Raw genomic sequence first — 25,757 nt, 5'->3', positions numbered from 1 at the left:
CTAATCCTAGGACTGTGGAACATTTCTACTCCCCCAACACGTTCCCAGCACAGTCCTAAAGTCTGGTTCGCAGCAGTCTCTTTAACCTCATACATGGTATCCAGCTATTGAGAAAACTTACAAGGCATATCAGAAAAAACAAAAAACAAAAAACTAAAAGACAGAACAAGCATCAGGACCAGACTCAAATATGGCAGGAATGTTGGAATTATCAGACCAAGAATTTAAAACAACTGCGATTATTATTAAAGGCTCTAATGGATAAAGTAGGCAGCATTCAAGAACAGATAGACAATGTAAGCAGAGAGAAATAAATTATAAGAAAGAACCAAAAAAAAAAAATTAGAGATCAAAAACACTGAGATAGAAATGAAGAACAGCTTTGATGGGCTTTTTCAGAAACTGGACGTGGCTGAAGAAAGAATCTCTAAGCTTAAGGACATCTTCATAGAAACCTCCAAACCTGAAAAGCAAGAGGGAAAAAGACAGAAACACAGAACAGAATATCTAAGAACTGTGCGACAGCTACAAAAACACATTTGTAATGAGAACACCGGAAGGAGAAGAGAGAGGAAACGGAACAGAAGTACTTGCGGAAGTAAGGACAGAATTTTCCCCAATTAATATCAGACACAAAACCACGGCTCCAGGAAGTTGAGAGGACTTCTGAGAGGATAGGAGAAAAGCAAACAAAATGAAACAAAAAACACTATATCTAGGCATACCATATATCTACATTTAAACTACAGAAACCAAAGATAAAGAAAAGACTCTAATAGAAGCTAGAGTTTAAAAACACCTAACCTATGAAGGAACGAAGTTAGGAATTACATTTGACTCCTCCTCAGAAATCATGGAAGTAGAGTGAATATGTAGATATATATTTTTTAACTTTATCAATTACTCTTTTTTAATTTGTATTTTTAATAGACTCTTTCTTTTTGAGCAGTTTTAAATTTACAGAAAAACTGAACAGAGTATAGAGAGCTCCCATAACGTCCCACCCCTGATCCCCTATTATTAACATCTTGCATTGGTATGGTATATTTGTTACAATTTATGAACCAATATTGATACATTTATTATATTAACTAAAGTCTGTCATTTATATCAGGATGCTCTCTGTGTTGCACTCCATGGTTTTGAAAAATGTATGATGTCATGTGTTCAGCGTTACAGTATCATATGGATCAGTTTCACTGCCCTAAAAATCCGCCATCTATTCATCCCTCCCCCTCTTCCCACTGATCTTTTTACTGTTTCTATAGATTTATCTTTTCCAGAATGTCATATAGTTGGAATTATACAGCATGAAGCCTTTCAAACTTGCTTCTTTCACTTAGTAATATGTTTTTAAGTTTCTCCATGTCTTTTTGTGGCTCATTTCTTTCTATTTCTGAATAATATTCCATTGTCTAGACGCACCACTGTTTATTTATCCATTCACCCACTGAAAGACATCTTGGTTATTTTCAATTTAGGGCAATTAATGGGGACATAAGTTTTACACTCCTTTGAATAAATACTAAGGAGTCCAGTTGCTGAATTATATGGTAAGAATATGTTTAGTTCTGTGAGAAACCACCGAACTGTCTTCAAAGGAGCTATACTATTTTGCTTTCCCACCAGAAATGCATGAACATTCCTGTTGCTCCACATCCTTGTCAGCATTTGGTGGTGTCAGTGTTGCAGATCTGATCATTCTAATAGGTGTGTAGTGATATCTCATTGATGTTTTAATTTGCATTTCCCTGATGACATGTAACATGGAGCATCTTCCCTTATGATTTTTTTCCATTTATCTATCTTCTTTGGTAATGTCTCTGTTAATGTCTTTGGCCCATTTTTTACATTAGGTTGTTTTCTTATCATTGATTTCTAAGAGGTCTCTGTATATTTTGGATAACAGTCCTTTGTCAGATATGTCTTCTGCAAATATTTAATTGTAGTCTGTGACTGTCTTTTCATTCTCTTGACAGTGTCTTTAACAAAGAGAAAATTTTAATTTTATGAAGTCCAACTTGTCATTTCTTTCTGTTATGAATAATGCTTTTAATGTTGAATCTAAAAAGTCATCACCAAACCCAAGGTCATCTAGATTTTCTCCTATATCATCTTCAAGATGCTTTAGATTTGTATTTCATATTTAGGTCTGCAATCCATTTTGAGTTAATTTTTGTGAAGAGTATGAAGTCTGTGTCTATATTTATTTTTTGGCATGTGAATGTCCAGGTGTTCCAGTACCATTTGTTGAAAAGACCATCTTTTCTTCATTGTATTGTCTTTGCTCCTTTATCAAAGATGAGTTTACCATATTTATATGAGTATATTTCTGGTCTTTAATCTATTGATCTATTTGTCTATTCATTTACCAATATTGCAGTGTCTTGATTACCAAAGCTTTATAGCTTTATAGTAAGTCTTAAAGTTGGGTAGCATCATTCCTCCAACTTTATTCTTCTCCTTCAATATTGAGTTGGCTTTTTTGTGTCTTTTGCATCTTCACATAAATTTTGAATCTATGTGTCAATATTCATGATGCAAGATATTAGTAATAGAGAGGCGTCTGGGGACAAAGAAGGGGTATTTGGAAACTTTCTCAGTGTCTGCTCAATTTTTCTGTAAACCTAAAATTGCTCTTAAAAGTCAAATGTATCAGTAATACTTTATAATATTTGATAAATTAAAAAATACTTTGTGCCCTGTCAGGGTTGTTGAAACCAGCTCATTGATATGATCTCATTACTATATTCTCATGAGACCAACCTGTCACAAGAACTCTTTCCAAGAAGACTCTCCTAAATGTGCTGAGGCTGGAATTAGACTAGCAGTCACAGGTGTCCCTGCTGGCTTCTGTGCAGCTTTCCCTTGTTTAGTTGCAGTAGTAGGTGCAGGTTCAGAAGATGCCAGCCTTGATGCTGGAGCCTTGGGTACAGGTGCAGAAGTGGGAGCCAAAGCCAGGATAGAGGCTGGTACTTGAGTCACAGCTGCTGCTGGGGATGAACCAACCACAGCAGTGGTGGCTGGACTTGATCACTGGGTGGCATGTAGCTGGGGCTGGTGTTGTCAGTGCTTTGGGATTTGTCACCATAACTATTGTGAACTTTCCCTCATCATGACTACATTCTTTGAGGGCCATATCATCATAAAGAGTTTTGTCTGCAAAAATTAAGTGTTATCTCACTACTCAAAATGCATCACTCCCCTTCAGTGCTTTAACTACAAAGCTGCAGCCAGACTCCAGAAGGCCTAGTCACCTGCACCAAGTTGAATTCTGGTGCTGTGGTACAGCCCGACAATGGAATACTACTCTGTGCTGAAAAGAAATGAGTTATCAAGTCATGAAAGGATATGGAAGAACCCAATGAAAACTACTGACCGTCTCTCCAGAAAGAGGCACTTGCATATTTTACACATTCACTGAACTCCATCAAGGAGCCCGAGGTTGAAAATCTTCATATAAAGTTTAAAATAGTGCTTCTCAATCCTTTTTCACATTATGAAATTCATAGAAATGATGATATTCTTAGAGCACACTGGGATAAGTTAAACGAGATGCGAAGGCAACTGCATGGGGCTTAGTGAAAAAAACACGTTGGTTTTTAAATACCCTATCGTGATAATGAGAAAAATAAAATAAGCATATGAAGGATGATATAAAATATTGTGTTTGTATAAGCTTTCAAATAAAGTCTTCTCAAAAATAAATCTAACAAAAGACACAAATGCATATTACTAAGTAAAATAAGCCAATCTGAAAATGCCACATGCTGTATGACTCCAACTATATGACATTCTAGAATAGAGACAGTAGAACAATCAGTGGTTGTCAGGAGGGATGAATAAGCAGAGCACAGCCGAATTATGTGACAGTGACACTACTCTGTATGATACTTACAATTGTGGATAAATGTCGTTACACATTTGTTCAAACCCAGAGGATGTACAACACCAGAAGCAAATCCTAATGTAAACCATGAACTTTGGAAGAAAAGATGCACTAATGTAGAGTCAACAACTGCAACAAATGTACCACTCGGTGAGGGATGCTGATGATGGAGGAGGCCATGCGTGTATGCGGGCACCAGGTACATGGGAAGTCTATACACCTTCCACTCAATTTTACTGTGAACCTGAAAACGCACTAAAAGTAAAACCTAAAATGAAAATGAAAATGAAAAATCTATCTTCTACTATGAACCACAAATCTGGGCCCCGGGGACCATGGATAAAGATTTTTTTTTAATTAAGTGCATTTGTACACTAGCTTTACGATAAAACTCAATTATTGAAACTACTTTCCTATCCTCATATCTACCCTTCTTACAGGAATGCTTTTAAAGTTTCATGCAGTAACTGCAATGTGAAGAGAATTAAAAGAAGAGGGGAAAAGATATGAGTCAAAGTGTTGGTAGCATAAGCTGTCTGGAGAAGCAGAGAAGGATCCTCTTCACTTCTTAGTGTGTTTTTACATAAAAGGACTGTAGACTGAGCCAGTGTTGCTCCTGAGTGGCTTAAGCTTCTTGGAAAAGATTTCACAATATGAGACAGAAGAGCTTTACAGCCCTGGGCTGTAGGCAGAAGCCTGTGGAGGGTTATACAGGTGAGTTGTCTCAAAAAGTTTGATTCCTACTTCTAAGCTGTCCAATTTGTTGCCATATAGTTGTTCATAGTATTCCTTTATGACTTTTTGTCTTTCTGTGGCATTCGTTGTCTGACTGAAGCATTATGCTGTACACCAGAAATTGACACAATATTGTAAACTGACTATACTGTAATAAATATGTATATATTAGTCTCGTGTGTGTATATATATACACACACACACACTAAAAAAAACCACTTTGATTCCTGAGCTTGACTTCCACTTGAAAGAGCATCTCAGGCAGACAATGAGATACACTGGTGACTGGACCGAGTCAGACAGTAGCATCTGAATTCACAAGAAACTTACGGGAGCCTTAGAGGTCTGCTGGGCATTGAAAGGATAAAGAGCCTTGGCTGGTAAGGGGAATAAAGATGAGCCAAGAAAGCTACCAAAATCATGCTTGCTGTTATTTTACCCTCTGACAATAGTTAGTCAAAAGGCAAAGTGGACTTAGTCTCCACCTCAATTGTGTCTTGTCTTTTTTGCCCAAATGTTTTGAAACAGCCTCTAGTCTTTTCCGTTTTTGGTCTATCTTCTATATTGTTGCCTGAAATTATTCTAATTTATGAAGAGGATTCGTGCCTGGAAATAATAAGCTCTCAAATATTTGTTAAGTAAATGACATTTCCTCTCGTGATTAAAATCCTCCCATGGCTTCTAATTGCCTGTAGTATGGAGTCCAAATGCCTCAGCGTGATCTCTGAGACTTTAAGACTCCAGGCACCCTCTTCTCTTCTAGGATCTCATCACACGTACCTCCTTGTGATTTCCTGACTTCGAGATCTTCTCTTTTGTTTCTAATGATTTACTTATGCTATTTCCTCTTGCTGTCATGCCCATCTTCCCATTTTGTCTTGAATGTTTCTATTCCCCCTCAGTCCTGTTCGTCAAAAAATATTCCCTGAGGTTTCAAGACCAAGTTGATCGCATCAAAAAGTTCCCATGATACAAACTTGCAGTTAAAAGATGAAAAAGTCCTGAAGAGCTAGCACACAGCATAGTAATTATAGTCAACAGTGCTCTGTTCCATACTTCAAAGTTGCTAAGACACTAGATCTGAAGGGTTCTCACCACAAAAAAGAAATATTTATGTGATGTGATAGAAGTGTTACCTAACATGACAGTGGCAATCATGTTGCAATATGTACAGGTATCAAATGAACAGGTTGTACACCTTAAACTTACACAATGTTTTATGTCAATCACAGCTCAATTAGAAACAAGGTTTTTAAAAGTTCCCGTGAAACTGAGTAAAACTTATCCTGCTTTTCAAGTGTATTATAAATGGTTGTTTACATACTTATTTCTCCCTTTAGACAGTTTTTCAGGGCAGAGATCTCAAGTTAACTGTCTGTGTCAAGGCATGAAACAGGGTAGAACAAATAAAGCAGTGGTATTAGGCAAACCTAGATGAGACAGCTGACTTCTCTTGTCAAGTTGTGTGACCTTAGTAAAATTAATTAATTTCTCAGAAGTTCAGTTTTCCTCTCTAAGAACACAAAAGAAGGCAACCTTGGCTGGGTCAGCAGCAGTAGGCAAAACTTCTACTTCTGAAATAAATGTAGTGAGATAGAAGCAATGTGTGTACATGAGTGTTTTCTAAACCATTATTTTAATTTTAATGATTTTTAATTTTTCTTTTTTGTCAAAGCTCTTAGCCCTATTCAAAGCTTGTAGCAAATGCTGCCTTGACAGAGTCTACAGTAATTAATGGTATCTGAAGTAGCTGTAATTTTCTGTGGAAATGAAAAGCTGAGATTTATGAAATTTGCTTTTAGTTTGCTTTCAAAATAGCATTTCTGAAGTGTTTTCCTTTTATCATCTGACTTAGGTCATTTGCTTAACTTGAATTTTAGACTCAATAGTTCTTATTCAGAGAACCGATTAGTACATTGTAGCATCAGAGTAAGTGAATACACTAAGATGGTAACATAGGTATGAATTAACCAAAGAATGTTAAAATATAAAACTATACTCTGGTCAGAAGTTAGAACTGTAGATCTGACATGTAATGTAATGTAATGTAAAAGCTCTTCCCCTCCCCAGGACTTCGTATTTATTCCAAGTCATCCTGGTATATTGCTGTTTGCTTTTTTGATTCTTAAGTGTGGAAGTGAGGATAACTGGAGAGAAACTAAGATGAGTAAGCTATTGTTATCAAAGATTTAAAACTAAGAATTACATGAAAGGCCATGAAAATCCAAAGCCATTCTCAAAGAGGAAATGTATTGCCAGGCCCACGGAAAGGTCTATTTCCACCTGAATTCAGTATGTGGTATCTCTTTGTTAGGAAGTAATTGCAAATCAATACACACTGAGTATGATGTTTTAAAAATATACCTTGGATCAAAATGCAAAATTTATCCTCATTAAATGCTTTACCTCTAAAGATTTGGATTTCCTTTTACTCTAAGCATGCAGGAAAAAAAAAGTAATAAAACCAAAGCTCTCATCTAAAAAAAAAAAAAAAAGAAAAAGAAAAAGAAAAAAAGAAAGAAAACACCTCCACAATTTGAAATTTGGTTGTTCTCAAAGGGTAAAATTTCTGCCAAATGGATGGCAAGCTGTTGTCAAGGCATAATGGAAGCTTCTGTGGGAGTCTGAGAGCGATTAATGCACAGAAGTTGTGTCACAGTTTGAGCTCACATACTCTTTGAAACAGAAAGAATCTAAATTTCAAAGCTTTTACTAATATTTCTCAATAGCTGTAGCATTTATTCATAGATATCCGGTATAACCTTGTAGCATTAACCCTAGAAATAAAAATATTAACTTTAAAAAAAAAGTAAAATTATTTCCAATGCCTTTTCACTTTATTACTATTTCAGAAATCTAAAATAACTCAATATGTCAAAGAAATGAAACACTCTTATTATATAGATTAATAAAATACGAGTTCCCAAATATTAAGATAATAGGAAGAATATAAGTCCAGACTTACTCAGCAGACTGTGACCCATGACGAAGATCCTTTGCTTGACCAAACTTCAGTCAGGCTCCTGAACCTTCTCCTAAGCCCACCTGTGCACTTCTTTGTAAAAATCCCACTTTAGCAAGACCCCTGATAGATCAGTTTCATTAAGAGTCCCTCATCCTCTAAATCTGTCCAGCCTCGATATCTCATTGGGGTTCTCATTCTCCACCATCCTACAGGTGATGTCTGACCACCACGGTCTGTCTTCAGCAAAGATCCCGTCGTGTCAGTCTAGCTAGAATCTCCCTTACCTCTGAGGTTTCTTCTCAGTTATTTTCCATCCACTTACCCTACCCTACTTCTTGGCTATAAATTCCCATTTGCCCATACTGTACTTGGAATTGCACCCAGTTCTATAGTGAGGACTCTTTTCCCTTACTGCAATAGTTCTGAATAAAATCTGTTTACCATTTTAACTACTGTCCAGCTCTGTATTTGTCTGTTTGTTTGTTGACACCAGGAGATGTTAGGTCCTTTTGCATACTTTTATCATTGAATCTTTAACAGCATGTTTTGTTACTCTCATTTCAAGTTAAGAAACTGAAAGGTAGAGAAATTATCATTTGTTGAAGAGCAAATAACTAGTTAATGGTAGAGACAGAACTTAAACAACCCAGGGTTTTTGTGGATTTTTTTAAAGTCCTACTTATTCCAAAAGTTGTATCGTTTCTAATTTTTACCTAATGTTTCAAAATTTTCTCTAAATATAGAAAACATAAGAGCAGTTAACTTAAACAGACAGTTTTTACAACATGGAAGATGGAAACAGCTTCCTCTTCTAAGATATAGTAAATTTATCTTAGCATCAACATAGTTTGGAAAGAAGCCATTATCATTACACAAGGGAGTTCCCAGAAGTGAGCCAAAACAGAGCCTTTGGAAGTAGAATCATATGAACCTTTCATTTCAGATCCTCTGGGGAAGTAAATGAAGACTCTTTATCCCACATGGTAATGCTCCTGCGGACCATCTCATCTTTGGGAAGGGTCATACTGCATTCCTGGAATGTTTGAGGTCACTTTGAGAGATTGGCTGCATTCCCATCCACACCCATCATTAGGGAAAATAGTGTCCAAATTCAGCTAGCTGATGATTACAAACTCTTTATAACATAGAGCTCCCATCTTGAACTTACAAAATAGCCTTCAAGGTTACTTTATAGCAATAACCTATTAGTGATTTCTAAGTAAACTCATCTGACTTATAGTTAATAATGATTATTTACTATCTGTTAACCTCATAATTGCCAGGTAAAATAAAGAAATTATTTGACCCCCAGGCTTAAGAGTGAGATATTTTACCTTCAATCTGAGGAGGAAGAATGCCTTGGATATGGAAACACAGCCCTGCAGAGAGCACATACTGACATAAGGTTGTAAGCGGGATGGCTCATTTGTGTCTTTCTGGTTTGTTGGGACTTCTGTTTGAGAAATCAAGAGAACGCATTCCATATACTTTGTTAATTAAGGACAGTAATTAGGGATAGATGTCACATTCTAGCTGTTAACTCCTTAAACACATAATTCCCATCTCATATTTAAATAAATGGACATGATAATTGGCTTGAACCATGGCCAGTACAGGAAAGGAAAACAATCTTCCTCTACCCTCAGGCTCTGCCCTGAGCCTGAGAATTAACTGGAAGTAAGAAAAACAGGAGAAAAGCATACAATTTTATTTAATATTTTTGTATGCACCCAGGAGCCATCATAGGAAAAAATTAAGACTCAAAGAAGCAATTAGGACTGAGAGTTTATATACTTTTTTGACAGAAAATCACAAATTTGCGGAGAAATGACAAGACAAAGGCAGAGGACTTAAGCTTTTAGGGATAGGATATTATGGGAAAGTGACTAAGAAATCCATGGGGGAAATTCATGGAAGGTTAGGGTTACTTTAGTAGGTTTGTTTGTACAGATTCATTTAGGCATTCATTCCCAGTCTCCACTAATAAGAATGTCCTTCTCTTACTGGTACAGGGAGGGTAACTTTCTCTGGGGAACTATGTGTGACCTGATTTTAGGTAGAAAGGTAGTAGGGGCGGGGAGTCAGAGAGCCCTTCCTACATCCAATGTCTCTTAAGTGCCTTTATCTCAAAATAATCAATATGCCAAAGAGGCATGTTTTGGGCTGGTGTGTTCTGAACACCTTCACCATCATTATCAGTAGAGGAAATATGTACTTTTAGCTCTTGGAACCTAAGGAAATATAACACCGAAAGGAATTCTGGTGAGTCCGTTTAATTCATGTGCACCATCAGGTAACATAAAAGTCACTATAAGAAAAGCTGGGGAAAACACTAACCTCCAATTTAATAGTAGTTTAGTTCAAACAAGTAAACTGCAGTACATGGAACTGACAAAAGAGAACTTTCTAGAGAAAAGACATGTCCAACAGCAAAAAGAAAAAGAGTTTGTTTTCACATGATTCCCAACACTCATATGAACTATTTTATACCACAGCTTTAAATTTTCTGAAATAACTAGGCAATTGCCATATTCTAGACCCGTTTGCTGGTTGACTTGCGGGCATGTGAGCAACCTCTACCAAAGCAGGAGTAAACTGATGTGGGAAGCTTGGCTCTCTCGCACCAACACTAGGACTGCCAGTACAGAGCACTATCAAGTACCTATTTTGTCAAAGGCCCACAGAAGAAATGAAAAGATGACAAGATGCTCTGGAGAACTGTATTTCATATGGAAAAATGAGCACAGCTGGAGAAATGAATGTGGTAGATGCTGTAACAAGTACAGTTGGGATGTTACATTGATTCTAACAAGCAGGATTGGGGAAGAAGACACGTGGAGACAGACCACTATACACTGAAGTCTTCTTGAATCCCAATTTCAAAATGAGACCACAATGTGAACCTTGAGTACTTGCCAATACATCATCTGTTAAGTGGTCAAAGCACACAATTTGTTGCGTTATAAATACAAAGTTCTTTTTTCCTCTGTAAGAATCTAATTTTAGAAATGCCAGGAATACATTTTCAGGGGGAGAAATTCGATGGGCAGATAAAGCTTTTGAATACTTAATGGAATACTGTAAAGAAGACAACACTATTAAGTAAGTTGTTCATAAAATACGCTATACAACTCTGGAAAAAATACAGCCAGGAAAATGGCTCGAGTCAGAGGCTACTTTTCTGACACTTGATTCAAATACAGGTGTTTCCCAGTCAATGAACTCAAATGTGAAGAAGGCCTAAAGCTAAAAATTAAGATGACTGTCTTGAATGATCATTGATTCATATAAACATTACTGTGAATTATCTGCATGATCATCTTTTAAGGGGGCAATAGACCAACAGAAGTTGAGTTAAAGGAGCCCAGAAAATTCTTTTCACCAAAAACAGAAGTATCCCCCACCCCTGTACCTCAATTTTCTCCAGTGATAGAGATCTATCCACACATTGTGAATGAACTTCTAACATGCTGTTTTCCCAAGTGTCTAAGCCTTCACTTGACCCCATTATGGTTGAAGAAGCATCCATATGACCATATGGAGCCAAGGACAGGCCATGGCCCACCATCTGTCCATGAGAAAAGGACTGGGAGGTTTTCCTTCACTGATCACGCATGTCTTGGCACTAAGTGCAGAAACTGGTCGTCTTCTGGATCAAGGCAGTTTATGTTAAATGCAGGAAGTTATTTTCACTTTCGTGTATAATAGGTCATCTACAGGGGACCATTTTGAATAGAAATTGCCACTTCTTGATCGTGTAGTGCTTATTACAGACTCCGCAGGGTGATTGTCATTAAATCAGCAACACGTTTGACTTCATCTTCGGGCCCTGAAGCTCATTCCTGCCTTTCACTACAGGTCCTGGAGCCTCTCTGCTTTGCATGAGAGAAAAATCTTTATATAAATTAACCAAATTCAAAGAAATCTGGTGTGTATTCTAGATGATAATATAGTAAACTTGATTTTAACAAGGCCTATATATCAACAGTTTAGAAAACCCCAAACACAGATAAATACATATTTATACATTCTCTTAGCTTTCTCAGAAATCGCGTTTTCCTCAATAATCATGGCATTTTTGATTATTTTAATATCTACTTTGTATTCAAGTTTTAACTTTCCCATGAAGGCTATATTTCAAAGCATCAACAATATGTGGTCCTCCTTAAATGTTACTGCAAGAAGTAGAAAGTAGGAAAGACAAAGAGAAGGAGAGATGGGAGTGCTGGGTGGTGACCTAGAATCACCCACCAGGTAAGGGACTGTCTCAGCTCACCTTGTGTGATCAAACGCAGGCCTCCAAATTAAATATGACTGTGTCCAGTTATGTGTGGAGCAGTCAAAATCACCTCAACTTCTGAGACTCCACCTGACATTCATCTGCATTGGGAAACAGATAAGATATTCTTGTCTCTTTACATGCTGGCCTGAGATCAATATGAAGCTTTATCAAAGAGTGTCTTCTTCCATGTTATTTGAATCCTATTTGTTCCAAGTGACCCTTCTCCCACCCTTGGTGAACACAACCTTTTTCTACACCCTTGATCCAATGTTCTCAAAATTAGTATCTTTATTTTAGTTCTCTCTACCAACTTAGGCCAACAGTGTTTATTGTGCACACTGTATCTCCCAATCTCCCAACATGAATGTCTACCTGCCTGTATCTTCTCCTCGCCACTGCTGTCTATGGCCCTTCGAGATGACAATGAATTGGCTCAGTAAGCCCGAGACAATATGCACTAGGGTTTGTGAGGTCTTCATTTATCACATTTCCTACTGTGTGCCACTGGACAGGTCCTTAAATACTCTGGGACTCACTTAGCTCAGTCATGGAATGGACAGAAACATCATTCCAGATGATCAGGAAGGTCTGATGAGAAAAGATTCTCTTTGCTCAAAATTACAAGATTTGATTTAAGACAACAGCAGAATACCAGGATTCAGTGAGTAACAGTGGAAATGATACCCATCCCATTTACTATGGAGAAGAGAGGTGGGCAGGATGGGATGATATTAATATTCATGAAATCTAAGCGAAGGCATTTATCAGGAAAAGAAGACTGTAGTTATTTTCTCAAATTAAACATTAATTCTTTTTTTTTTTTTTTGGTGGAGGAGGTAATTAGTTTTGTTTGTTTACTTATTTACTTAACGGAGGTACTGGGGATTGAACCCGGGACCTTGTGTATGCTAGGCACACACTCTACCACTGAGCTATACCCTCCCCCTAAACATTAATTCTTATTACTTCCCTATGTATCCCAGCTAGCACACTTCCTTCCTGTTGTAAGCACAGCAGAAAAGGTAATCGTTAGAGAAGCCCAGTTTAAGAAAGAAAATAATAGTTTTTTAAAAGATACTGCATTTGCTCTGACAGAACTTAATTCAGAATAATTCTTCTGATTTGGTCACACTCATTCACCAATGCTAAACCACCTCTGACAATTATCTTGATTTTACTTTCTCTATGTCCCTTGTTGGGAATAAAGTTAATTTTTAATGTTGCTCTTATGAACCGCAAACTTAAATAAATACCTGGTTCACATTCACTCTCTTTCCTCTGATTTCCCATTTCCACTTCTACATCATTAATGTCTTTGCTGGCTTCCAAAAGGGTTTGGTATCCCCTTATGTTCATTAGCATTTTGTCCAGATGAAAGAACAGGGCACAGAGGAAGAGGCTTTATTTGTGAACTTGCTGTTCTCTCGTGAATAACCAAAGCTCTTTCTCCTGGTATCTCTGGGGGAAAAAATACTCTAAAGTATAAAGGAGAATTGGAGCACAGTTACGCTCTTTGGTTGGTTAGACTTCATTTGCAAGAGTATTTTATGGGATTCGGATTAGAGCCTTCAGGTGGGATGAGTCAAGTGTGCACTGACACAGCACATACTCCTCCAAATTTTATGCAAATAATGGCATCATTTTAGAGATTCCTGTTACTTGTGGACCAGAAAAAAAATTGATTGACTCACCACATGGTAAGTAGTCAGGCACTGGAAGTCCCCAGATGACATTTAGGGGGCCTGTGTAAACAAATAGAGAGGTCCATGGATTCAAAACAATGTCAGATAAACCAGGTTACAAACAACAAAAAAATAAATAAATAAAAGCAGCAGTGCTGTGAGAACCTGTTCCTCCCAGCGTGTTTCTCATGACAATTGCTTTATATTTTAGACAAGACTCATTTTCATATTTGCTTTTGGACACCATTATGTAGCATAATATGATACTAGTAGCCTCCATTTTTTAAAATGCCTACCATGTGCTGAACACTGTTTGTCCCTTTTTTTTAATATCAGTTTGGCAAAGAAACCATTATTATTCCTATTTTACAGGTGAGAAATCTAAAGATCAGAGAGGTTAAAAGACTTGCTTAAGGTCTCAGAAACCATAAGGGATTGGAGATGGGTTATGAACCCAAGTTCAAATCCAAATCCTGTGTTTCTTCCTCTATAATCGACTTTCTGTCCACATTGTTTGCTGTTATGCAATGGAAAACATTATGTAAAATACCAATGTCAATATTTTTCCAAATAAATAATTTATTTCAGCAAATAATTACCTTATTTGCCAGATTTTGCTCAGCAAGCTTTAGCTTTGCTGTTTGTCTAAACGTGGTCAAATGGAAAGTGCTTCTCCCACTCACCTCTTACCCTGTTCTCCTGTCTCACCTTCCACTTATACATGGACACAGATCCTGATGTTGGTAAATAAGGCAAAATATTTAAGCAAGAGTTTCTATAATTATTCCCATGTATTCATTTTGTGACATTTCCTTGAGCCCCAAGACAGTTCTGCCCTTTCCAAAGGAAACAGCAAGCTTTCAAGCCACGATCTTGATACATAACCATGCACAGCCCATTCGATGTTGTGGAAAAGATGCTTTGTGTTGCCTCCTTTCTATTCCACTAGTAACACTGATAAATGGTTTCTTTTATTAACAAATTCAATAAAATATTTTAGGGAGGTGCAAACACTTACAGATGCACAATAATCTAGATGGAATGGCCATGATAACCACGGAAAATATAATCTGATATGTTTCCAAAGGAAAAGCTTCAGACTAAAATCTTTAGATAGTTTTTTCTCCTTTCCCAAGCCATCTAATTCCATGGTAAATTTTCAGTTAATATTCTGTCCTTAGGATTAAAATTCATCAAAAGAGTAAGGTAACAGGAAAATAGCATCAGTTGCCTAGACAGAAGATTTCTTTAGCACTCATGTATTGAATATTTAACATGCCCCAATCTTGGTGATAATACTGTAGCTGCAAATATGATTTTAAAAGAACTAAAAAGATACTCATATTTCAAATGATTTGGGAAGGGTTAAATAAATGATGGTATATTTACTTGATGGAATAGTATGTAGACATTACAACTGATGGTTTTAAAGACATGAAATTATGAGGAACCGTTTGATACCATGTTAAGGTGGAAAGGAACAGAAAGTACTTACAATAAGATTAACAGTAAGCAAACATCAGTAATGATTTTTTATGAGTAATGGAATGATGGGTGATTTTATTTCTCTTTCTTTTATATTTATCAACTTTATGAAAACACCACAAGCAAGGAAAAATAGATTCTTGGACGCATGGAATAAATGCTTAGCAAGAGCATGGGATAGGGTTGTCAACCCCACCTAAGGAATTTAGCCAGATATCACAAGAATATTGGGCTAGTATTTAAGGAGAGGTTCACTGGGCAAAGAGGGAGGAAAGACATGAAATAGTAAAAGTGTCTGGTGTTTTCATGAGCAATGGTAGTGTGCCCTGGACTTGGTCTAACCATATCATGACTAAAACATCTGAAGCATTATTAGGTCATAACCAAGGCAAGTCTCTACACCTGTGAACCTTAAGTAATCAAATAGGAATTTAGGTAAGAACACAAAGACCTGCATGAAATATTACTATGTATGAAACCAACTTCAAATAATATTGGCAATTCTATTATGCTTCAATAGCCATAACCTCCTGTCATTCCCTTACTTGGGATATTGTAGAGTTACTTGTCCTTAGTCCCACGCCATATTTAGTGATTGTAAAGAAGGGTGGGTGGTACAAGATGAGGATGGAGAGAGATAGGTGAAGCCAGATGACATTTTGTCCTACAGTCAGTTCAGAGCAATGGCTCTTTATGAGTCCAGGAATAAATCAACACATACACAGTCAACTGATCTTTGACAAGATAGAAAGAATACACAAAGGAAAAAAGATAGTCTCCAACAAATGGTGTCGGAAAAACTGAATATGCATATGCCAGAAAATCAAACTAGATCCTTATCTTACACCATATGAAAAATAAACTCAAAATGGACTAAAGATTTATTTGGAAGAACCAAAACTATAAAACTCCTAAAAGAAATCATAGGGACAAGATCATTGACATTGGTCTTGGTAATGATTTTGATGAAATAGAATTTATATTTTAAGGCAGGACAAGAAAAATTAAGCATAGGATTATCTCTCTGTGTCCGTTTGGGCCTCCTCTCTCCCTCCCTAATGTGCAGTGTGCATCTGCATTGCACATTAAGCCAAGCTCCTCAAAGATGAGGATGCCTGCTTGACCATAAATATTATTTTGTCCCCCTTCTTCTGATGCCAGCAATGTAACTTCTTAAATGAACAGTGTTCATTCACAGCTCTGTAAGTGTTCATGGTGACCTGCTGATTATTTTTTACTTGCTTACCTGGACTATGTATCCTTGATGAACTTATGTAAAATGTCTGTATGTCTTTTTGATGTATTATCCTTTGTTTCTATTTCTAACTGATGGAACAGTTCTCAGAACTTTCTGAAAGTCTATCTCTAAGGTTATAATCCTCAGTTTGGCTCAAATAAAATTCCCTTTTTTCTTCTTACTATGACTGTTAATTGAACTTTCATTGACAATTTATTGGACATTACACCAAAAGCACAGGCAACAAAAGTAAAAATAGATAAATGGGACCACATCAAAATTGCACAGCAGAGGGAATAATCAACCAAGTGAAAAAGCAACCTATGGAATGGGAGAAAATATTTGCAAACCCTACTCAATATCCAAAATATATAAGGAACTCCTACAACTCAATAGCAAAAACAAAACCAAAACAAGTGATTCAATTTAAAAATGGTCAAAGAACTTGAATAGGTGTTTCTGCAAAGGAGATATGTGATGCTGGATGATAACCAACAAGTACTTGAAAAGGTCCTCAACATCTCTAATCATTAGGGAAATGTAAATTAAAATGGCAATGTGGTATCACCTCACATATGCTAGGATGGCTACTATAAAAAAATAAGATAACAAGTGTTGACAAGGAAGTCGAGAAACTGGAACAATTTTATACTGTTGGAGTGGTGCAGCCACTATGGAAAACAGTATGGAGATTCCACAAAACATTAAAATAAAACTACCATATTATCCAGTCATCTCATTTCTGGGTATATATCCAAAAGAATTAAAATCAGAATCTTGAAGAGATACCTGCACCCCCATGTTCATTGCAGCATTTTTCACAATAGCCAGGACATGAGAACAACCTAAATGTCCATCAACAGATAAACGAATAAAGAAAATGTGGTATGTACATGCAATGGAATATTATTTGGCCTTTAAAAAGAAAGAAATCCTGCTACTGCAACAATAAGGATGGACCTGGAGAACACTATGCTAAGTGAAATAAGCTGGTCCCAGAAGGACAAATCCTGCATGATTCCACTTATACAAAATATCTAAAATAGTCCAAATCACAGAAGCAGAGAATTAGAGTGGTGGCTGCCAGGAGCTGGGGGCATGGGGAAAAGGGGAATTGTTGTTCAACAGGTATAATATTTCAGTTGGTAAGATGATGAAGCTCTAGAGATCCGCTGTACAACATGATGCCTATAGTTAAAATACTGTTATATTCTTAAACATTTGTTAAAAGTATAGATTGCATGTTGAGCTTTCTTACCACACTTTAAAAAAAAAAAGAGGCAGCAGAAGCTGTTTGTGAGAAGGGGCACTACACGAGCAGATTTTTTTCCCTGGAAGTAGCTCATTTTTGTAAGCAGTGTAAAGGATGACATGGATCAGGAGGGAAGCTGGAGACCAGAAGGCCAGAGGGAGAGCTGTAAAATGGTTCCAGGGTACAGAGTGGAGTGAAGAGGCAGTAACTGCAAAAAATTGCCAAATTAAAGTCACCGCAGTTAAATTACCCCTTAACTCTGTGATCTGAGATAAGCCTCTTTACTTCTATTTCTTCACTAGTAAATTGAAAGTGATGGGCCTTCTTCAAAATATCATTGTGGGAATTAATATATGAGAAAGTATTTTACAAGCTGCTAAATCATGTAAAACCATAGATTTTAGTAGTTTTATTGTTCTTAGTAATGGGAATATTAGTACAATTCTATTGCACTATCCTAGCAAGACTTATATTTTGAAAATACATACCAAAGGCAGAAAAGGAAAACAGATGAGAATTTCTGCTTATAACAAAGTTTCTAAGAAGTAAATATGGTGTAGCAGTCATATGGATGCATTAGGTAATGCAAGGCTTTAGCACTCATCTAAAATCAGATATTAAGCTAACATTCCTTATTTGAAAACATGCATTGTAAAAGAGTCACTGGCTTCCCTCATCTACGTTTGTGATTTTGGAAAGTCACCAAATAAAATGTTTACTTTCAAAAATGTATATTTTATCTGGCTAACTCTCTTGTTAATACAGCTTGAATATTTAGGGTGTTTCCATCTTTTCCCAAGGCTTCTTTTTTTTTTTTTTTTTTTCTCTAAGGCTACTTTTGTTTTTGAGTTGAAATTTCTCCTTAATACTTCTTAGAATGAAAGAGAGGAAACATATCCTTTTTGTTTTCTTTGCAAAAGCTTTTTACTCAATCTCAAATAATATTCAGATCCAATTTTAAAAATGCTGACTAAATTCCATTAAATATAATGTTAAATTCAAATAAAACTCAGAATACTTTATATCTATAACATAAGTAAAACCATAAAACCAAACACTATTTTTTTCAAGTTAATTACAGCCAAAGAAAAAATTTATAACATTGAAATTATTGGTTAATAATGATATGATATTGGGTTTAAGAGAAAAATGCAGCCTTGGATCTAATCCTAGATTTGATCTATTTCTGTATTTTTCACATAAATCCTACAAGTGTAAGAATTACATGCTCACATATGCATCTTATATGAACCAAAACAGTTTCAAAACTTTACTAGCTCAAAATAATGACAATTTAGCCAACAATCTTCAGGTGCCATTCTAACACATGATTAATGAACAAAGTTGTTACGTTTACTTAAAGTTCTAGTTAGCAATGTAGTTTGTTGACATCGACATTAAATATTTTCTATTTTATTGATTGCTAAAATTGAAAGCAGCAAATTTCGTCACTGCATGTTTAGTGCCCGCTTAACTGTTGCTGAATTATTGCAGATTAGTATCAGAAATATTTGCATACAGCAGCCATTTGCCAAGTGAATGAGGTGCCAGATGTACCTACTGACTCAAGACTTGTCTATTTCAAGTGCTTTGAAAACTTTGTGCAGTGATTCAGCTTCCCCATTTCAAACACACTATCGTATCCCAATGCAGACCTGGACGCTCATGTGACTGGGTGTTCCATGATAAGGCAGATATCTAGATGATGCAGAATTCCTGGGAAGTGGTTTCGGAACCTTAAGAAACCATTTGCTGACCTCAATCTGAAATTCTGCTGTCTAAAGTCAATTCCAATTTGTGCTTATTTGTGAGAAAAATATACATAGTTCTAAACTGTAGTCTCCTTTTACTCTAAGATTAAAATTATGGCTAAGACAACAGAAAAACAAAGTGGTTCAAAGATTTATTTTGGTAGAAAAAGAGAACACAGTTAATTAACCTTGACTTCCTAGAGTATCAGATTATAGCTGGTGGGTAGACAATATGCAATTTAGATAAATGAGAGAAAACTGACAGGTTCGTCTGTTGCTAGGATGTGGAGTTGAGGCAGAAAGGAAGCTGTAATGAGGTTAATAGAGAGGTTAAAAAGAAGTATACACACATATATTTTGCTAACTCTCCTTGTTTGTGCAGAGCCAAACAAGTTGTTGGGGAAAAGAGCATAGAAAAAGGAAAACAAAAAAGGAAAACAAAAAAGTACTTTCCTTCACCCCTGAGGGAATAAGTCACCTCCTGGGAATTATCTCACAAGAAACACACAGTAATTCAGCAGACAGGGACATGTTCCCTTTAGAATGCATCCCGGTGAAAACTTAATGTGCTGGGTGCTCAGGAAAGTTATGTGTTGTACTGCTACAGACATGACATACCACCGTTAATCACCTTATGTTTACCAACTCAGTCCTAATGGCCTTTGAGAAATGGCTCAGGAATGAGCAGGCACTCTTTTTATTACAACCACCTCTGAGCCAAGTGCCTATTACTGACAGGGAGAATGGTAGGACCCAGAGAATTAACCAGGGCCTCTATATCACATATTTGTTTTTGGGAATCGCTTATTCTCAATGTTGTGCATTTTTTACCACAATTTAAAAATAAATGGTAAAATAATTCAAAATAGAATAGAATATTAGGAGCAAGATTTGGACCTTTTAAAATGCCTGTGTTTCCATGATAGTGGTTCTTGGGGACACAATGTCTTGCCTAGAGAACTCCTTAGCATACTCCTGTTGTGTAGAATGAGATCTTCGTATTTCTGCCATTTCTGCCCCTTCCAAAATTTATGTATTGCATTTGCAATTACTTTCTGTTTCAATTACAGTAAATTATAATTTACTGAACTCTTCCATTTGAGAAGATATCTGTGAGCAGATTTGAGTCTCACCATCTAAAGATGCTTATCATGAAAACTAGTAAGTAATCATAATTAGTATTGTTGCCATTTTAGTCTTCAAAATGTTTATTTCTAGCTCAAAAACTTTTTCATGCAATGCAGGAATTTCATCAGGTGGTAAAATGTCTTTATTACACGTTCTAAAAATCTTTGTGCCATGCCCAATGTGATGGTTCTCTTCCTAAACACTTACAGATTTAATCTTTTCTTTCACTAAAATCGTATTTTCTTTGTCTCAAAGATTGAAATCAAGTAAACATCAAAGGTGACACCCAAATATTCAGGTATTGGTAAAAGCAAAATTAGAAAATACATAGTTACCTCTGTCCATTTTCTACTAATGGTAACAATAACTTCCATTTAATGACTGCTTTCTTATACAAGAGCATGCAAAGCACTTAACCTACATCATTTAACATTTTTATTCCAGCATACAACAGTTTAACAAGTCAGATTATGAGTATTTCATTTTCAGAAATGCATTTTTTGATGCTATTCATAAACTTTGAAGCAAATTCCTTCTATATTTTAAAACCATCCTTATTTCCAGGCAGCCAAACAATAAGATCAAATTAGCATCTTACTCTTGAGAGAGAATTCTTCATAAATATGATGCTTCTGGTAATAAGTTTCTCCATCATTTTGCTCTTTAAAAACAGGTAAAGGAAGTTTCTTGACATCTCAATTGGAAGTCACTAGAGCACTGCGTATAGGGCAGCAGAGAAATGTCCTTCTATGAGGAAGGCCTAGGTGAGGAAGACCTTAAAAGATCTGGGCATCAGTATTAAATGTTCAAGCTGAACAGTTCAAAAAGGAGTGAGTAATCCAAGCTTACCCTCATCATTTTAGTCTGGAAGTTTCTCCTTTATTTCTCTGGGTGATGAATCTTTGGCTAATTATTGCTGCTGCTCAACATTCTTCATTAACCTTTGACTTCAGAATGTTTTATCATTGCCTTTCGTACGTCAGGTCGAATTTAGTATTAGAAATATGTGTTCTTCATTTGGGTTTTTAGAATCTATGGAATCCTAGCTTAATTAGCATTAATGTCCCATTTTTAGGAGGATGTGTCTCTGTGCAATGTTCAAGATACTCAGACTTTGAGAGTGTCTTGTCAAAAATGGAAGTTTTCGGTTACTGATGGTGATGTGTGTTTGACACATAAAGAATCGGGAAATCACCAAACGATATCTCAAAGGTGAATACCAATACCAACTTTTTCGTTTCCTCTGAGAACACTCTAACTACAAACGGGACATGGGTTACGTAAGTGACCAGAAGAGAAACAACCCAGAAGGGAGTTATTTAAGAATTTGCATGGTGGGGAAGTCCTCAGTCTATTTAAGGTTTATAAAAACTCTCTTCTTTGAGATGGACTCAAAGCATAGCCTCCCATGTTTCCTAAACACTGACATGCCTCAGGGGGTCAATAAACTCTTAAACCTACACTGGTCTTTGTTTTCACAGAAGAGTCATGACTACAATAGGGAGAAGATAGTAATACCATAATAACATTTATTAAATTATATATGAATAAGAGAGAATTGTTTTAGATGTAATTCTTTTAATATGATTTAAATGGCAAATGTTTTTGCAAAATGTTTTAACATTATTAAATTTTCTTTTCAGTACATATCCAAAAGTAACACAGCAGAAATTATTGCAGTAAGGCTCATTCTCTGTGTATTGGAGGTCTTAATTCAGAATCACATGGGCCTTTCAAAAGTCGTTAAGTCCAATTTTTCTCTCAGTGTGGACATGTCTTTTTAAGCATCCTCTACAAATGTGATGGGAACTCCACTTGGATATCTACAAAGAAAACAGTATGTAGCCTTCCAAGAAAAGACATTACAGAGAAGTAAAAATGTATAGCCATTGTTTTCAGACATGTTGGATTTTTATATTTACCTATGATATCCATCTTAGGTAAACTTTCCAAGCTTACAAGAAATAGTTCTTGCTAGTGGAGGATCACCACACAATGGTACTATGTCTAAAGAAGCAGAAAAGGAAATAGAGGGGAGACGTGGGGAATCCACTTCTCTAGTTGCTTCTTTTTTTCCCTCCACAAGTGTGCCACCAAGAGTTTAGCAAATGCTTTTATCAATGAAAATAAACCTAATAAACATTTTCCAAAAAGTTTATTGATGTATAATTTACGCATAAAATTCACCCTTTTAAATTATATAGTTCTGTGCTTTTAATATTTTTACCAAGTGTTGCAACCATCCCCACCATCTAATTTAAGAACACTTTTACTGACCCAGCATAAATAATTTTTTAGTTTTTCTGTTCTTAATTTAGGAATTCTATCTTTCTGGATAAACCTAAGAAGTACTTTATTAATTTGGTGATGGCTGTGTCAAATCTAAAATGAAAAAAAAATAGATAAAAATTTAGACAGCTGGCAAGAAGGAGATAATAAGAAGTAATTCTTTTATTTGTTGCCTTTAGAAAAGTAAAGATTTCTGGGAAGAATTTTCAAATCTCAATTTTCAGTAATGGAAATTCTGGAAAGTAAAATATGGCAAACACCAAATGTTATCATTCAAATTTTTTCAAGCAATAATTAGCTGTTTGTAAGGCAAAGTTCTACCTAAGATTACAAAGATGAACTTGTAGACCCTTTTTGAAGAATTTGTACTATTCTAAGGAGAAAAACAAGTTACTCAGATTTAATCCTAACCTCTGGCTCTTTCAGTGCATGATATATTATCGTGTGACTGTGCAGTAGTAGAGTTTTTATAGTGCTTATTCATATAGAAATGTTCTTCATAGTCTCATGCAAATGGTTAAAGACGGGAGAGATGCTATATTACGGCATCTGACTAGAAGAAAACGATGTGCATTCTTTTGATACTTACAATTCTTACTAACTTGCGTGTTTGATTTTAAATTTGCACTGCATGAGTTGGAAGAAAGCTCACTGGTCAAGTTATTTGGGAGGATTAGTCATTTTTCTTATCAAGGTCATTGATGCACTAGGTTAAGTTGTCTTTGATAATTTTCTTCCAAACATGACTTAATGTGCTTACCAAATCAACAATAAAATTTCTTTTTAACTATTTTGTTATTTGAATTTTCAGATATTATAGATTTTTTCTGATTTTCTCATATTGCCTAGCATCCACCACCCAAAAAACCACTTTAAAACGGTCTTTTTTAACACATTTAAAAATTTTTTTTAAATAGTTGAAAAAAACTTTTAAATAGAAATTTCTGGGTCAATAATCCTGTCTACTGAAATAGAACCTCTGGGCGAGAAGACTCAATCTTTTAATAAGCATCCAGGTGATTCTTTAGGAAGTTGTCTTATTCCTTTCTGAGGGAATTTGGGAAATATTGAAAAAATATAGTGCAGCAGAGTTAAGGAAGCAACTTACTCAGAATTGTAGGCTTTGATGTTTCAGGACAAATTCATCAGGAAGAAGGTATCCTGGAGGCAGGCACCTTCGCTGTCTTGTTTTCCACTCTTCATAACAGCTACTGCCACACTGCATACATATAAACATTTGTTAAGTGAAAGAATTTTCTTTGTGGGCAGATCTCAAGTTGAACTTGAAGTCACTTGAGAAAGAAGTCGGCCTGTCGACAAAGGAATCCAGAATAAAATGAATATTTCCTATAACAATGTTAACAAAGACCTCTAGTTATTTTAGAGTCAAGAAAATTCTAGACATTTTGGTGAAAAGTACACTCTGATTAGATTCATCTTTTTGGATGGCCACTAAGTTTAAAAAAAAAAATGAACAAAGAGACTGAAGAGTATGGCCATAGTCTTTCCTACACCGTGAAATTCTTATTTGAAAAATCAATTTTTCTAGAATGTTTAATAAGATGACAGGGGGAGAGTGGTAGAGCTCATGCTTAGCATGCACAAGGTCCTGGGTTCAATCCCCAGTACCTCCACTGAAAAAGTAAATAAATAAACCTAATTACTTCCCCCTGCAAGATAAATAAATAAATACATACATACATAAAACTTTATTTAAAAAAAAAAGTAAGATGACAGAAGGCTAGCCTTTAATCCAGCGCCTCGCCTCTGTTTGTTGTATTTTAGGGGACATCATACAACAGCTTACTCACCAGCAATCGTGCCTGTTGACTCCTAGTTCTCCTGTCACTCTGTCTGCAGAAGAGCAGAGAGAAAATGGAACAGCACAGCTGGCTCCTCAGGCAGCGTGACTGGAATTCTTTCTCAGCTTTTGTGTTCACTTAGAAATGTTATCTTAATCTCAGCTGACAAAAGTGTTCTTAAAACAAAACCCAGAGGTAGAAGGCGAGAGGAAAGCTTCAGAGAGATCCAAGAAGGACAAAATGAATAGGATCTGTACGGCAAGCACATTTAGAAACTGAAACATGTTTCCCACAATCTAGACACCGGATGGAAAGACAAATTGTTCCTTTCTGTTTTGGGGTGAAGATGGTAATAGATCATCATAGTGGCTTTTCACATTAAGTAATGTTTTTCCATCTCTGCAAAAATGCCTTAATGTCAGAAAGGAAGGAAAATCACTTAGTCACACCAGTGGGAAAAAAATAAATCTATGTCGTGACAATCATTCGTTTATTCTTCCATCCCACAGTTACTGAACACCTTTTGTGCACCTGGTTTTGGTCTAAGCAGAGAAAGAGATAATTATCTTAAGGGCTGTAAGAAAGAAAATCTCAGGGTACTTTGAAAACTTTCAACTGGGGGCACCTCCAAACGAAGACCAGGGATGAGGGCAGTCTTCTCAGAAGGGATGAATACTTGTAAGTAGGCGATACGGAGATCTAGAAATTGAAATCTGAAACATTTTAAAGCAACATCATACAATTGTCTTTCTACATAAATTTAGTTAATATTATTATTGAAATCTCTGTGTGTCCTAAGCATATATAATTCATAAAGGGAGAAAAAGCAGCTCGCTGCCGTGTGTAGGAGGGAGATACTAGATGTAAATGGAGACTGATAATCCATTAAAAAGAACTATCAGTCTTCACAGGATTCAGACATTATGCTAAACGATGAAATTAGAAGAAAAGGATAACTTTTTCAGGAGTATCTGGAGTAATGCTTTGGTTTTTTGTTTTTAATTTTTAGTCATTATGGGAAGAAGGATTAATTTTATTCTCTAAGGACCCAAGGGCCCTTTTTTTTTCTCCCTCTCTCTCTCCCACCCTTCCTCTCTTCCTCTCCTCCTTCCTTCCTTCTTTCGTCAACTGAAACACACACAACCCTAAAGTTGAGAGTTATGATTTATTTGAAGACCTTGCTAAGCACTATATAGCCCAAGAGACAGCCTCTTAGATAGCTCTGAGTTACCGTTCCAAAGAGGCAAGGGATGAGCCAGG

At 36.1% G+C, this 25,757-nt stretch overlaps 1 long non-coding RNA gene across 2 annotated transcripts in view; it reads right to left on the bottom strand.

Annotated features, from left to right (window-relative positions):
• Positions 1-25,464, bottom strand: part of LOC105073068 (uncharacterized) — a 60,409-nt gene extending 34,945 nt beyond the window's left edge. For both annotated transcript variants that reach the window (XR_012506163.1, XR_012506157.1), the window contains exons 1-4: positions 24,507-25,464; positions 23,804-23,914; positions 13,563-13,613; positions 11,866-11,969 (exon numbers count right to left, since the gene is read on the bottom strand). This is a non-coding gene — a long non-coding RNA (uncharacterized LOC105073068). The remainder of the gene's footprint in view (positions 1-11,865; positions 11,970-13,562; positions 13,614-23,803; positions 23,915-24,506) is intronic.
• Positions 25,465-25,757: the final 293 nt, after the last annotated feature.

The sequence above is a fragment of the Camelus bactrianus genome, chromosome 1 (assembly GCF_048773025.1).
Source record: "Camelus bactrianus isolate YW-2024 breed Bactrian camel chromosome 1, ASM4877302v1, whole genome shotgun sequence".
NCBI classification, from domain to species: domain Eukaryota; kingdom Metazoa; phylum Chordata; class Mammalia; order Artiodactyla; family Camelidae; genus Camelus; species Camelus bactrianus.
The sequence above is the reverse complement of the archived record's forward strand: the minus strand, read 5'-3'. Positions and strand labels throughout refer to the sequence as shown.